At 44.7% G+C, this 9,941-nt stretch overlaps 1 long non-coding RNA gene across 1 annotated transcript; it reads left to right on the top strand.

Annotated features, from left to right (window-relative positions):
* The first annotated feature begins 3,359 nt into the window (after nucleotides 1-3,359).
* Nucleotides 3,360-9,207, top strand: LOC141056306 (uncharacterized). Its single transcript, XR_012221608.1, has 2 exons — nucleotides 3,360-7,447; nucleotides 8,038-9,207. It is a non-coding gene; the product is annotated as an uncharacterized lncRNA (long non-coding RNA).
* Nucleotides 9,208-9,941: the final 734 nt, after the last annotated feature.

Below are 9,941 nucleotides of genomic sequence, written 5' to 3'. Positions count from 1 at the left end.
TTCTTTCTTAAGCTTGTCAACCTTAATTAACTTCATAATACAAGTTACGCACTGAAAAATGGGGGTTATTTGGCTACAAACTGTGGGGGGGAGGGCTGGCTCCAGGTTTTCATGTGCCCTGGGCGAAAGAGCGCCCCTTTAACACATACCACAACTCATCATGCTCCGATACGGCAGAGAAATAGCGGTATAGTCCAATGAAAAATACCTCACTTTTTACATCTCATGACGAGGCCCATCTATTTCTCCATACAGAATCATTGGTCCCATATAATGTTTGAAACAGTATATGATGAGCTCCACATAATGCTACAGTATATGTTGGTCCCCATGGATGAAGCTCCACTGTCATATGGGCCCAAATAATGCTCCAAACATAATGGGCCCCATTTCTAATGCTCTAGTGTATAATGGGCCCTGTAAATGCTGCTCCAGTGTCTGATGTCCACCTTTGGAATGTTCCAGTGTATGGTGGGCCCCATCTATCATTCTCCAGAGTATAGTGCTCCCCAAAAATTGCTGTCCCAACATTGAAAACAATCAAATAAGTCTCCTCGCTAGGGAATCCCTGTACTTGTCTGGACAGGTGCTTTAGCTTGCTTAACAGCTCGCCAGCCGTTCTCACGCCCAGTATGGATTACACGTGATTGCACAAAGGTGAGAAAGGGTACCGTATCCCCAGATAACATGTATGGATAGTGTACACATTCAAAATATATGTCTATACAGCATGAGGCAGGCTCAGACGGTGTTAGGCCCAGTATGGATTGCACATGATTGCACAAAGGTTAGAAAGGGTACCGTATCCCCGGATAACATGTATGGATAGCGTACACATTCAAAATATATGTCTATACAGCATGAGGCAGGCTCAGACGGTGTTAGGCCCAGTATGGATTGCACGTGATTGCACAAAGGTTAGAAAGGGTACCGTATCACCGGATAACATGTATGGATAGCGTACACATTCAAAATATATGTCTATACAGCATGAGGCAGGCTCAGACGGTGTTAGGCCCAGTATGGATTGCACGTGATTGCACAAAGGTTAGAAAGGGTACCGTATCACCGGATAACATGTATGGATAGCGTACACATTCAAAATATATGTCTATACATCAGGAGGCAGGCTCAGACGGTGTTAGGCCCAGTATGGATTGCACGTGATTGCACAAAGGTTAGAAAGGGTACCGTATCCCCGGATAACATGTATGGATATCGTACACATTCAAAATATATGTCTATACATCAGGAGGCAGGCTCAGACGGTGTCAGGCACAGTATGGATTTGACGGCCCAGATTACACAGCGGAGGAGCAGGGAGAGGTAAAGATTGCAAATGCTGGGGCCCTGCCCAAGCAAGGGGGGCCCACTCGTGGGCGTCGGTACTGGCACTGGGCCCCTCATAGTACAGCGGTGTGTCTGACGGCGGGTGTGCACCACCACCGTCAGAGACACTTGATTGCACTATGAGGGACCCTGTGCCAGTGCCCGCACCCAAGAGTCGGCCTACCCACCTGTCCAGGGCAACGGCACTCACACGGTGTCGTGCGCTAGGTGGTGACCCCGGCCATGGGGGGGAGGCAGCACAGTTAGGGAGTTTTAGAAAGTGGCATATGTTGATGTTGGACATTCAGCTGATGCAAAAGGCGAAATAGGTGAAGAACCAGGAAGAGGTGGACCAAAGCAAGCCATTTTTCTGTCACCCTATGTGTCATCAGGGGAAGGTGGGACAAAATCCTTGGAAACCCATGCGTGGTTCATTTTAATGAAGGTTAGATCATCTACATTTTGGGTTGACAGACGGGTCCTTTTTTCTGTCAGGATTGATCCAGCTGCACTGAAGACTCTTTCCGATAGCACACTTGCAGCTGGGCAAGCGAGCTCCTGTAAGGCATATTGGGCCAATTCAGGCCAGGTGTCCAGTTTAGCGGCCCAATAGTCAAAGGGGAATGACCTGTGTGGGAGAACATCGATATGGGAGGAAAAGTAGTTTGTAACCATAGTTGACAATTGCTGTCTCCTGTCACTTTCCATCGATGCAGTATTACCAGTTGTGTGAGCGGTATTTGAAAAATCAGTCCACAACATTGTCATGAAACCCCTGTCTCCAACGCCACTTCTGCTGTGTGCACCACGAACACCTCTGCCAAGCTGCCCCCGGCCCGTACGGCTCGTGTGAGAACCATCACCGCTGCTGTGTGCTGGGAATGCCTCAAGCAACCGATTTACCAGAGTTGCTTGTTTATTAGCCAATATTAGGTCAAGGTTCTCCTGTGGCATGATGTTTTGTAATTTGCCTTTATAGCGTGGATCCAGGATGCTGGTGATAGGAACTGAAGGAGTTAAATTGAGTTCTGTCTATGTTGCATTCTCTTGTTTAAAACCTTATCTGTTCTTCGAGGAGATGTCTCAGACATCTCCCTTGTGAACCAAGGTCAAATACCTCTGCTTTTTCGCCTAAATGACTTTCTTTGTCTAAAACAAGTTGTAAAATCATTTGTACTGCGCATGTCTGTAAAATGTTTAAATTCTTTACTATAAAAGACGGAAGCCTAACTGATAAGCCAGAGGCGTCTTGGAGGCATCCTGAGTGGTATTATACAGCTGGTGTCTGTGTAGTTCTTCTCGATGGAGCTGATTTAATTAGAGACATATGATGCTTCACACCCAAGAACATCGGTCCTTCAGATGAAAGAGTAATCTGAGGGATCCCGACAGTTTCCTGGCGCCCGAAACAGGGACCTGATATAGGCACCTCTCCAAGACTACCCGATCTACAGACCACACCAGTTACTGATGAAATTGTGAACAGCAGACCTAAACACCTGGCCAGGTAAGAGATCAATTTTTCTCTTCTCTGCTCTTCATAATCTATCATTATAACTAAGGTCCGTATAAAGGGGAATCTAGTAGAGGAGGGGGCCGTAAAATCAGGTCCATATAAGAACTCTGAGGAAATCGGGTGTGACACGCATATGTAATTTCTGCTCGAATGAGAGGTTACTGTAGGTTCTGTGTGTGCACAGCTATTTTTAGAAAAAGAGCTGATGCAAATCAAAATGGGAGAGGTCTGACATTATGGAATATAAGGCTGGGTGAACAGTTCATACTGCGCAGCCCGGACGGACAAGTTTTTCACAATAGACGATTCCGCACTAGGAATAGAGGAGGTTGTTGAGTGACTGCCTTGATTTGAAGGACTGTGGAAAGTAGAAAAATAAGCTGCACAGTAGGTATTCGTTCAAAGAGTGGTGATATTGCCTAACTGGGTCATGTGACAGCGTCCTTTCGGGGAGGTCACCGCCTAAGCTTAAATCAACACCCTTTACGAATAAACCTTGTGACAGATAAGAGTGTGACCGAATGAGCACAGGACCGTGAAATGAGCCTGTGACAGGATATGACTGAAGAACCCCAGTAGATGGACACTTTATTTACAATCCTGTGTGTTGTGGGAGTATTTCTGTTCGGATGCTACATAGCATATAAGTACACGAAACACGTAGTACACCGAGGAACAGACACTCCATTTAGCCTGTTAGCACCTTAGGAAGAAGGTAACGAGGTATAGTAGAGCCTAGTCTTGAGCTTACCCAATACACCACCTAAGGCAGGGGACTAACAGGAAGACAACAAGAGAGACAGGATAAGAATAAAAGATAAGATGGGGAACAGTCAGGGAAAGATACCTGAAGAAGGAAACCGGTTATGTGATATAATTGAGGATAGATATGGAAGTAGTGCAGCAAAGAACCTGGAAAAAGTATTAATCAAATCCAAAGTGCAAGATAGGCAGGCTGTGTGAATCCTTGTATATATGTCTATGAGAACCTCTGAATAAGATGAGAGATGAGTAATTGAGTATAAAAAAAAAAAAAAAAAAATCAGTGAATGAGCACGTATGAATGAATCATCACACATCATTTTTGTGTCAAGAGATTTGTGACCTTTCTAGTTGTGGTGGAATCCCGGACAGATGCGTTATAGATATTTCAAATCTACATCTGAGACTGAATGAATTGAGTAATGATATAGTTCGTGTTATATGTGGCATTACATTGTAAAGTTTCCTGAATGCATTTGGCCAGAAAAAGGGCAAGGCATGGTTAATCTCATTATACAGTTATCTGCTCTTACAGTGAAATCCCGTGATTTTGAGTTTCTTTGTAGAAATTGATTTTGATAAGTCTAAAGAACTACAGAATTCTGTGAAGGACGACGCTGCATTCTGATGGGAGGGGGGAATGATACCGCTGCGTAGTTTTTCTTCTCCCTTCGCTCTTATCTCTGCTGAGTGTGAGCTGTGCTCAAAATTCTCTGTAATTCTATCCGTAAGGTACACGCTGAAAGATTTGTGCATTTTAAAGCAACAGTACTTAATTGAAGATTGGAAGTTAAAAGTAAGATATGGTGCCTAATTTAGAAGGGAATTGTAAGTGATTGCTTGGTCATTAATGTGTTTGAACCTGCTTCTAGTTGTGTGATTGATTTGTATAGCAAATTGTGTCAAATTACAAGAGACAGAGAAGGAAGGAAGCAGTAAAACAAGTGGGACAAATATTGAAAAAGGCAAAAATACCAGAGTGTGAATGTTTGGATGTACAAAAAGGCACAGACAAGGGAAGAAAATAGCAAGTGAATAAATGATGCTTGAGAATGTGCAGCAGTGTGGAAGGTGTATTGTGAATGTTTGATTGACAAAGTGTAACCAGAGACCCAGACAAAACAGATGGACTTGTAAACACTGTGGTCAGACTCAGACAAACCCAGACTGAATAGCTACTTGTGTGACCTGTGCTACTGACCTAAGAGAATTGCACTAAATCCTATCCAGACAAGATCATAAGAAGCTGACATAATAGTGTGGATAGTGGGTAGTGGGACATTGGCCCTTGAGGAGTAAGCTGACAGTAGACATCAGACGGCCAACCTCATCAGGACCTAGAAGTGTGACTAGAATAAGAAAGATACAGGTGTATTATCCCTGGAGCCCCTCTGACCAGCTAGCTTTGCTGAAGCAGCTGCCTGCCCCTGAAGACCAACCATTCCCGTTTTACAGACACATAAAGGAAGTACAGCAGACATATAAGTGTACCTGGGCAGACCTAGAGAGGTTGGTGAGTTTAAAGGCAGGTGACGCACTAGGACATATAATTAAGACACACAGATGTGACAAAGAATCAGGCTTGGGGCATGGATGATAAATCTGCACAATCTGGGGAGACGTACTGTGAGTCACTAAGACAATGGGCTGCAGTGGAACAATCAGAGCAGTCTGTACTCCTGACTAATGTGACACAGCAAAGAGGAGAGAGAGTAGAGATATACCTTAGACGGTTACAGCTGAAATGGGCAGACATGGGGTACATTTGCATAAACCCACTTGATGTTAGAATACTGGTGAATGCATTCATTGACGGTATGAACAAAGACTTACGAGACGCAGTACAGACAGCCAGACCTGAATGGAGACATGTAGATCCGAAAGACCTCCTTAAGGTAGCTAAAGAAATTGAGCAAACAAGGACAATAAAACGACCTGTCATGTATGCTGGAGCACAAGGAAAAAAGTGGAGACGTAATAGGGAAGGCATGTGAGATGACACTGACGATCCATGCCATACTCCTACAAGTTCAACCAAAACATCTGTCTATGGCCAGACAGCTCCGACTTGAGTGTGCTCTACTAATTCCTGAGTATGTCACTCCTCAAAAGATGTAACGTTCTGAATCCAGCCACCCTCCTGCCTGTGGATTCAGAAAAGGGGGAATTGGTGACCGTATTAGCGAGTGAGGAAGGATACTTTGACATGACGCATGAACATGTCTGCATAGAACTGATGAGTCAGGAGACAGTTGGGTTTGCACACATTCATGAAAAACCTGTTCCTAATGCAGACTTTGAGTTTCTTTTTTGTAGATGGCCCCAGATACCACCAGGATGGACGATTCTACACTGGATATGCAGTAGTATCCTCACATGAGGTAATCCGAGCGGAACCACTCTCTCCTCACATGTCGGCGCAGGAGGCAGAGTTGAAGGCACTCACTGAGGCGTGTAGAGCCGCTGCAGGTAAAGTCGCTAATATTTTCACAGATTCGAAGCCCATTAAAAATGCAGAGCTGGTGAAACAATTGATGGAGGCATTGATGTTACCAGTCCAGGTTGGCATTGTCAAGGTAAAAGCACACACAAAGGTGACTCCGTGGAGGTAGAGGGCAATAGAAGGGCGAACGAGGCTGCTAAAATAGCACAAGGCGGCCTAGAGAGAGCAGTGGACGGTGGCGGGGAGTCAGCGTATTCCAGCCACATTGGGTCTAGATGTCCTGAAATCCCTCCAGCAAAAGGCTGCCCAAACAGAGAAGGTACACCGGGGGAGACTGGGAGCTGAGCTGAACTCAAATGGAGTATGGGAGAATAAGGATAAAATGTGCCCACCAAAGTCCCTGTTCCCAATCATGGCGCAAGCAGCACATGGCCCCAATCACACCTCAAAAAGTCACATGTGTGCCATGGTAGATGCCTTCTGGATCGCTCCTGGCTTCAGTTGCGCAGCCGCGAAACTTGTACAATCATGCCTCATCTGTGCACAGCACAACCCAGGTAAAACAGTAAAAGTCCCTAAGAAAGCGACACCTAGGCCTCTCTACCCGTTTCAGAGACGGCAGATTGACGACATACAGCTACCAAGGTAGGAGTGTATGCAAATATCCTAGTATGTGTAGATCTCTTCTCTGGATGGCCAGAGGCCTACCCGGTGAAAACGGCTACAGCTCGAGCCACTGCAAAGAAACTGGTGATGGAACTAGTACCACGATTCGGTGTCCCTGAAACAATTGAATCAGACAGAGGTACACACTTTACTGCTGAGGTAATGCAAAATGTAATGCAAATGATAGGTGTAGAACAGGCATTTCATACACCCTACCACCCACAGAGTTCAGGGAAGGTAGAGAGAATGAACGGGACACTAAAATTGAAAATACAGAAAACCATGGAACAAACCCATAGACCATGGCCAGAGTGTCTCCCATTAGCATTATTCTCAGTAAGGTACTCACCCACGGGGAAAACTAAACTGTCACCCTTCGAGATACTGTTTGGAAGACCACCGAACACAGGGTTGTATTACCCACAGGTCTTAACACTCAATGTGGATAATTTGACAAGTTATGTAATCCAGTTGCAAAAGCATTTAACTCAAATGCATTCTCTAGTTTTCTCTTCCACTCCAGATCCAGATAGTGTGGAAGGAACTCATTGTCTACAACCTGGTGATTACGTATATGTCAAGAAACACTCCAGAAAGACCCTTGAACCCCGATATCAAGGACCTTACCAAGTACTCCTAACAACGCCTACTTCTGTTAAGTTGGAAGGACGACCAAACTGGATCCACGCATCGCATTGCAAACTAGCCACAGGAATTAACAAAGCATAAGAGTGCATAATGTTTTGGTTTGGTTTTGTTGCATTATCTGTAATAATGGTAGCTGCGTGGGATAGTCTAAATTCTCCAATGTCCTTGAATAATAAGTTTATACAACATCATGAAAAATACTAAATGATTGGTCAAATCATTTGCTGGATCTGCACACATTCACCAGTATCAGCCACTAGTATTCCGTTCCTTGTTATTCCTATGCCACCCGAGGAATTATTTGCCTGGACCAGTTGTTCTGATACACTTGCTAATAATGCCACAAATAATGTGAAGTTATGGAACACAACTGTTGGTATACCTATTGTGGGATGGGTAGGATACCCTTGGTGGCAGGGTAATCTTTCAGGAAGTAATACATACCTTCAATATCTGGCATATAAAGGGGGGGCTTGGGTACCCAGGAATAGAACTCGATTAACCTACCTGGGGCAAATTCCAATGTATGGCCTACAAGTTAGTTTTAATGTAACTTCCCACTCTACTGATGCCTTCAAACCAATACTGCTAGAAAGAAGGTTGCATAACACGTCCTGGGAGTATTCCAATTTATTTCCCCAGGGCAATAATGAAACTTGTTTTAATATTTCAGGTAATATACCTTGCAACGAGTCATCTGGATATGAGAAAGGAACTCCCACCTGTGGAAATCCCGATGTAGGGTAGTGTAGCCCTTTAGGACAACTTCCAAATTGGTGTATGGTTCAGAATGTATCTGTGTTCATAGATTTAGTTCATAGACTGGTATTACAACATTCAGCCCTATGGGACCTACCTAGTGACATGTTCTGGGTATGTGGAGACAATGCATATAAATGGTTGCCAGTAGGGGTAAAAGGTGCTTGTACTCTGGGTCGTTTGACTCCAGCTACCTTTGTTATTCCGAATGACCAGTTGAATACTCAGAGCATACCTAAACACACGTTGTACAAAAGAGCTGCTGACAATACACCTCGCCTCTCTGGGAGACCACATATAGTGCAGATGAGTGTGGCTAATAAAATTGTCAGCTCTATTTTTATTTATCCTATGATTACTCAAATGTGGGATAAATTAGTCAGGGCTACAGATTACTTAGATGACCAAATATGGGATATATTGGATATATTGAACACCACCGTTGCTGTCCAAAATCATTGTTGTTTGTATCTTTGTAATATATGTGCTATTGAAACTTGTTTTTTGGTGTATCTCTGTATGCAAGAAAAGATGTAGAAATAGATAAGGAAGTTTGACTGTAAACAACAAGAATTTAACTATTATTCCTTTGAGTCCTAGATTGACATCTCATTTCTGGCATGAAGGAGCGTACTCTTGCAATGATGGACGTGGCTTCAGTATCTGGGGGATGGAGAAGGTAGAAGACCTGTCTCCCTCAGGCAACCCGTCGGCCTGGGATAGTACCTGGTGAACGAGCCACTATCCGCTGTTGTTGCAGGATCCAGTGTTCCAGATTGTGGAAAATGAAGATGTCAAAGGGGGGAATGATAGGAACTGAAGGAGTTAAATTGAGTTCTGTCTATGTTGCATTCTCTTGTTTAAAACCTTATCTGTTCTTCGAGGAGATGTCTCAGACATCTCCCTTGTGAACCAAGGTCAAATACCTCTGCTTTTTCGCCTAAATGACTTTCTTTGTCTAAAACAAGTTGTAAAATCATTTGTACTGCGCATGTCTGTAAAATGTTTAAATTCTTTACTATAAAAGACGGAAGCCTAACTGATAAGCCAGAGGCGTCTTGGAGGCATCCTGAGTGGTATTATACAGCTGGTGTCTGTGTAGTTCTTCTCGATGGAGCTGATTTAATTAGAGACATATGATGCTTCACACCCAAGAACATCGGTCCTTCAGATGAAAGAGTAATCTGAGGGATCCCGACACTGGCCAACCAGTAGTCGTCATCGTTCATCATTTTGGCAATGCGGGGGTCCCTTTTTAGGATCCGCAAGGCATAATCTGACATGTGGGCCAATGTTCCCGGTGTCAATGATGCACTGCGAGTGCTGGGTGGAGGAGCACTTTCTGGCAAATCCACATCCCTCCAGTCACGCACAAACCCTGTACCAGACCTTGCCACGCCAACATTTTCACTTGCCCCACGAGATGCATCCTCCTCCCCTAAGTAATCATCCCCATCATCATCCTCCTCCTCCTCTTCTTCCTCCACCTCGTCCAGGAGAGGTCCCTGAGCAGACAATGGCTGAATGTCATCAAGGATTCCCTCCTCCTCTTCCTCCTCATCAACATTGGCTGCAGACGCCTGCTCCTTAAGGTGCGTCAAAGTTTGCATGAGCAGACGCATAAGTGGGATGCTCATGCTTAGGATGGCGTCGTCTGCGCTTACCAGCCGTGTGCATTCCTCAAAACACTGAAGGACTTTACAAAGGTCTTTCAGCTTCGACCACTGCACACCTGTCAACTCCATGTCTGCTCTCAAAGTGCCTGGCCGTGTATCCTCCCACAAATGCATTATGGCCTGCCTCTGCTCGCACAGCCGC

This window comes from Dendrobates tinctorius, unplaced genomic scaffold (genome assembly GCF_039654945.1).
Source record: "Dendrobates tinctorius isolate UK_male_01 unplaced genomic scaffold, ASM3965494v1 ptg000196l, whole genome shotgun sequence".
NCBI lineage: Eukaryota > Metazoa > Chordata > Amphibia > Anura > Dendrobatidae > Dendrobates > Dendrobates tinctorius.
Note: the sequence above shows the minus strand (reverse complement) of the source record. Positions and strands in the feature narration are given on the sequence as shown.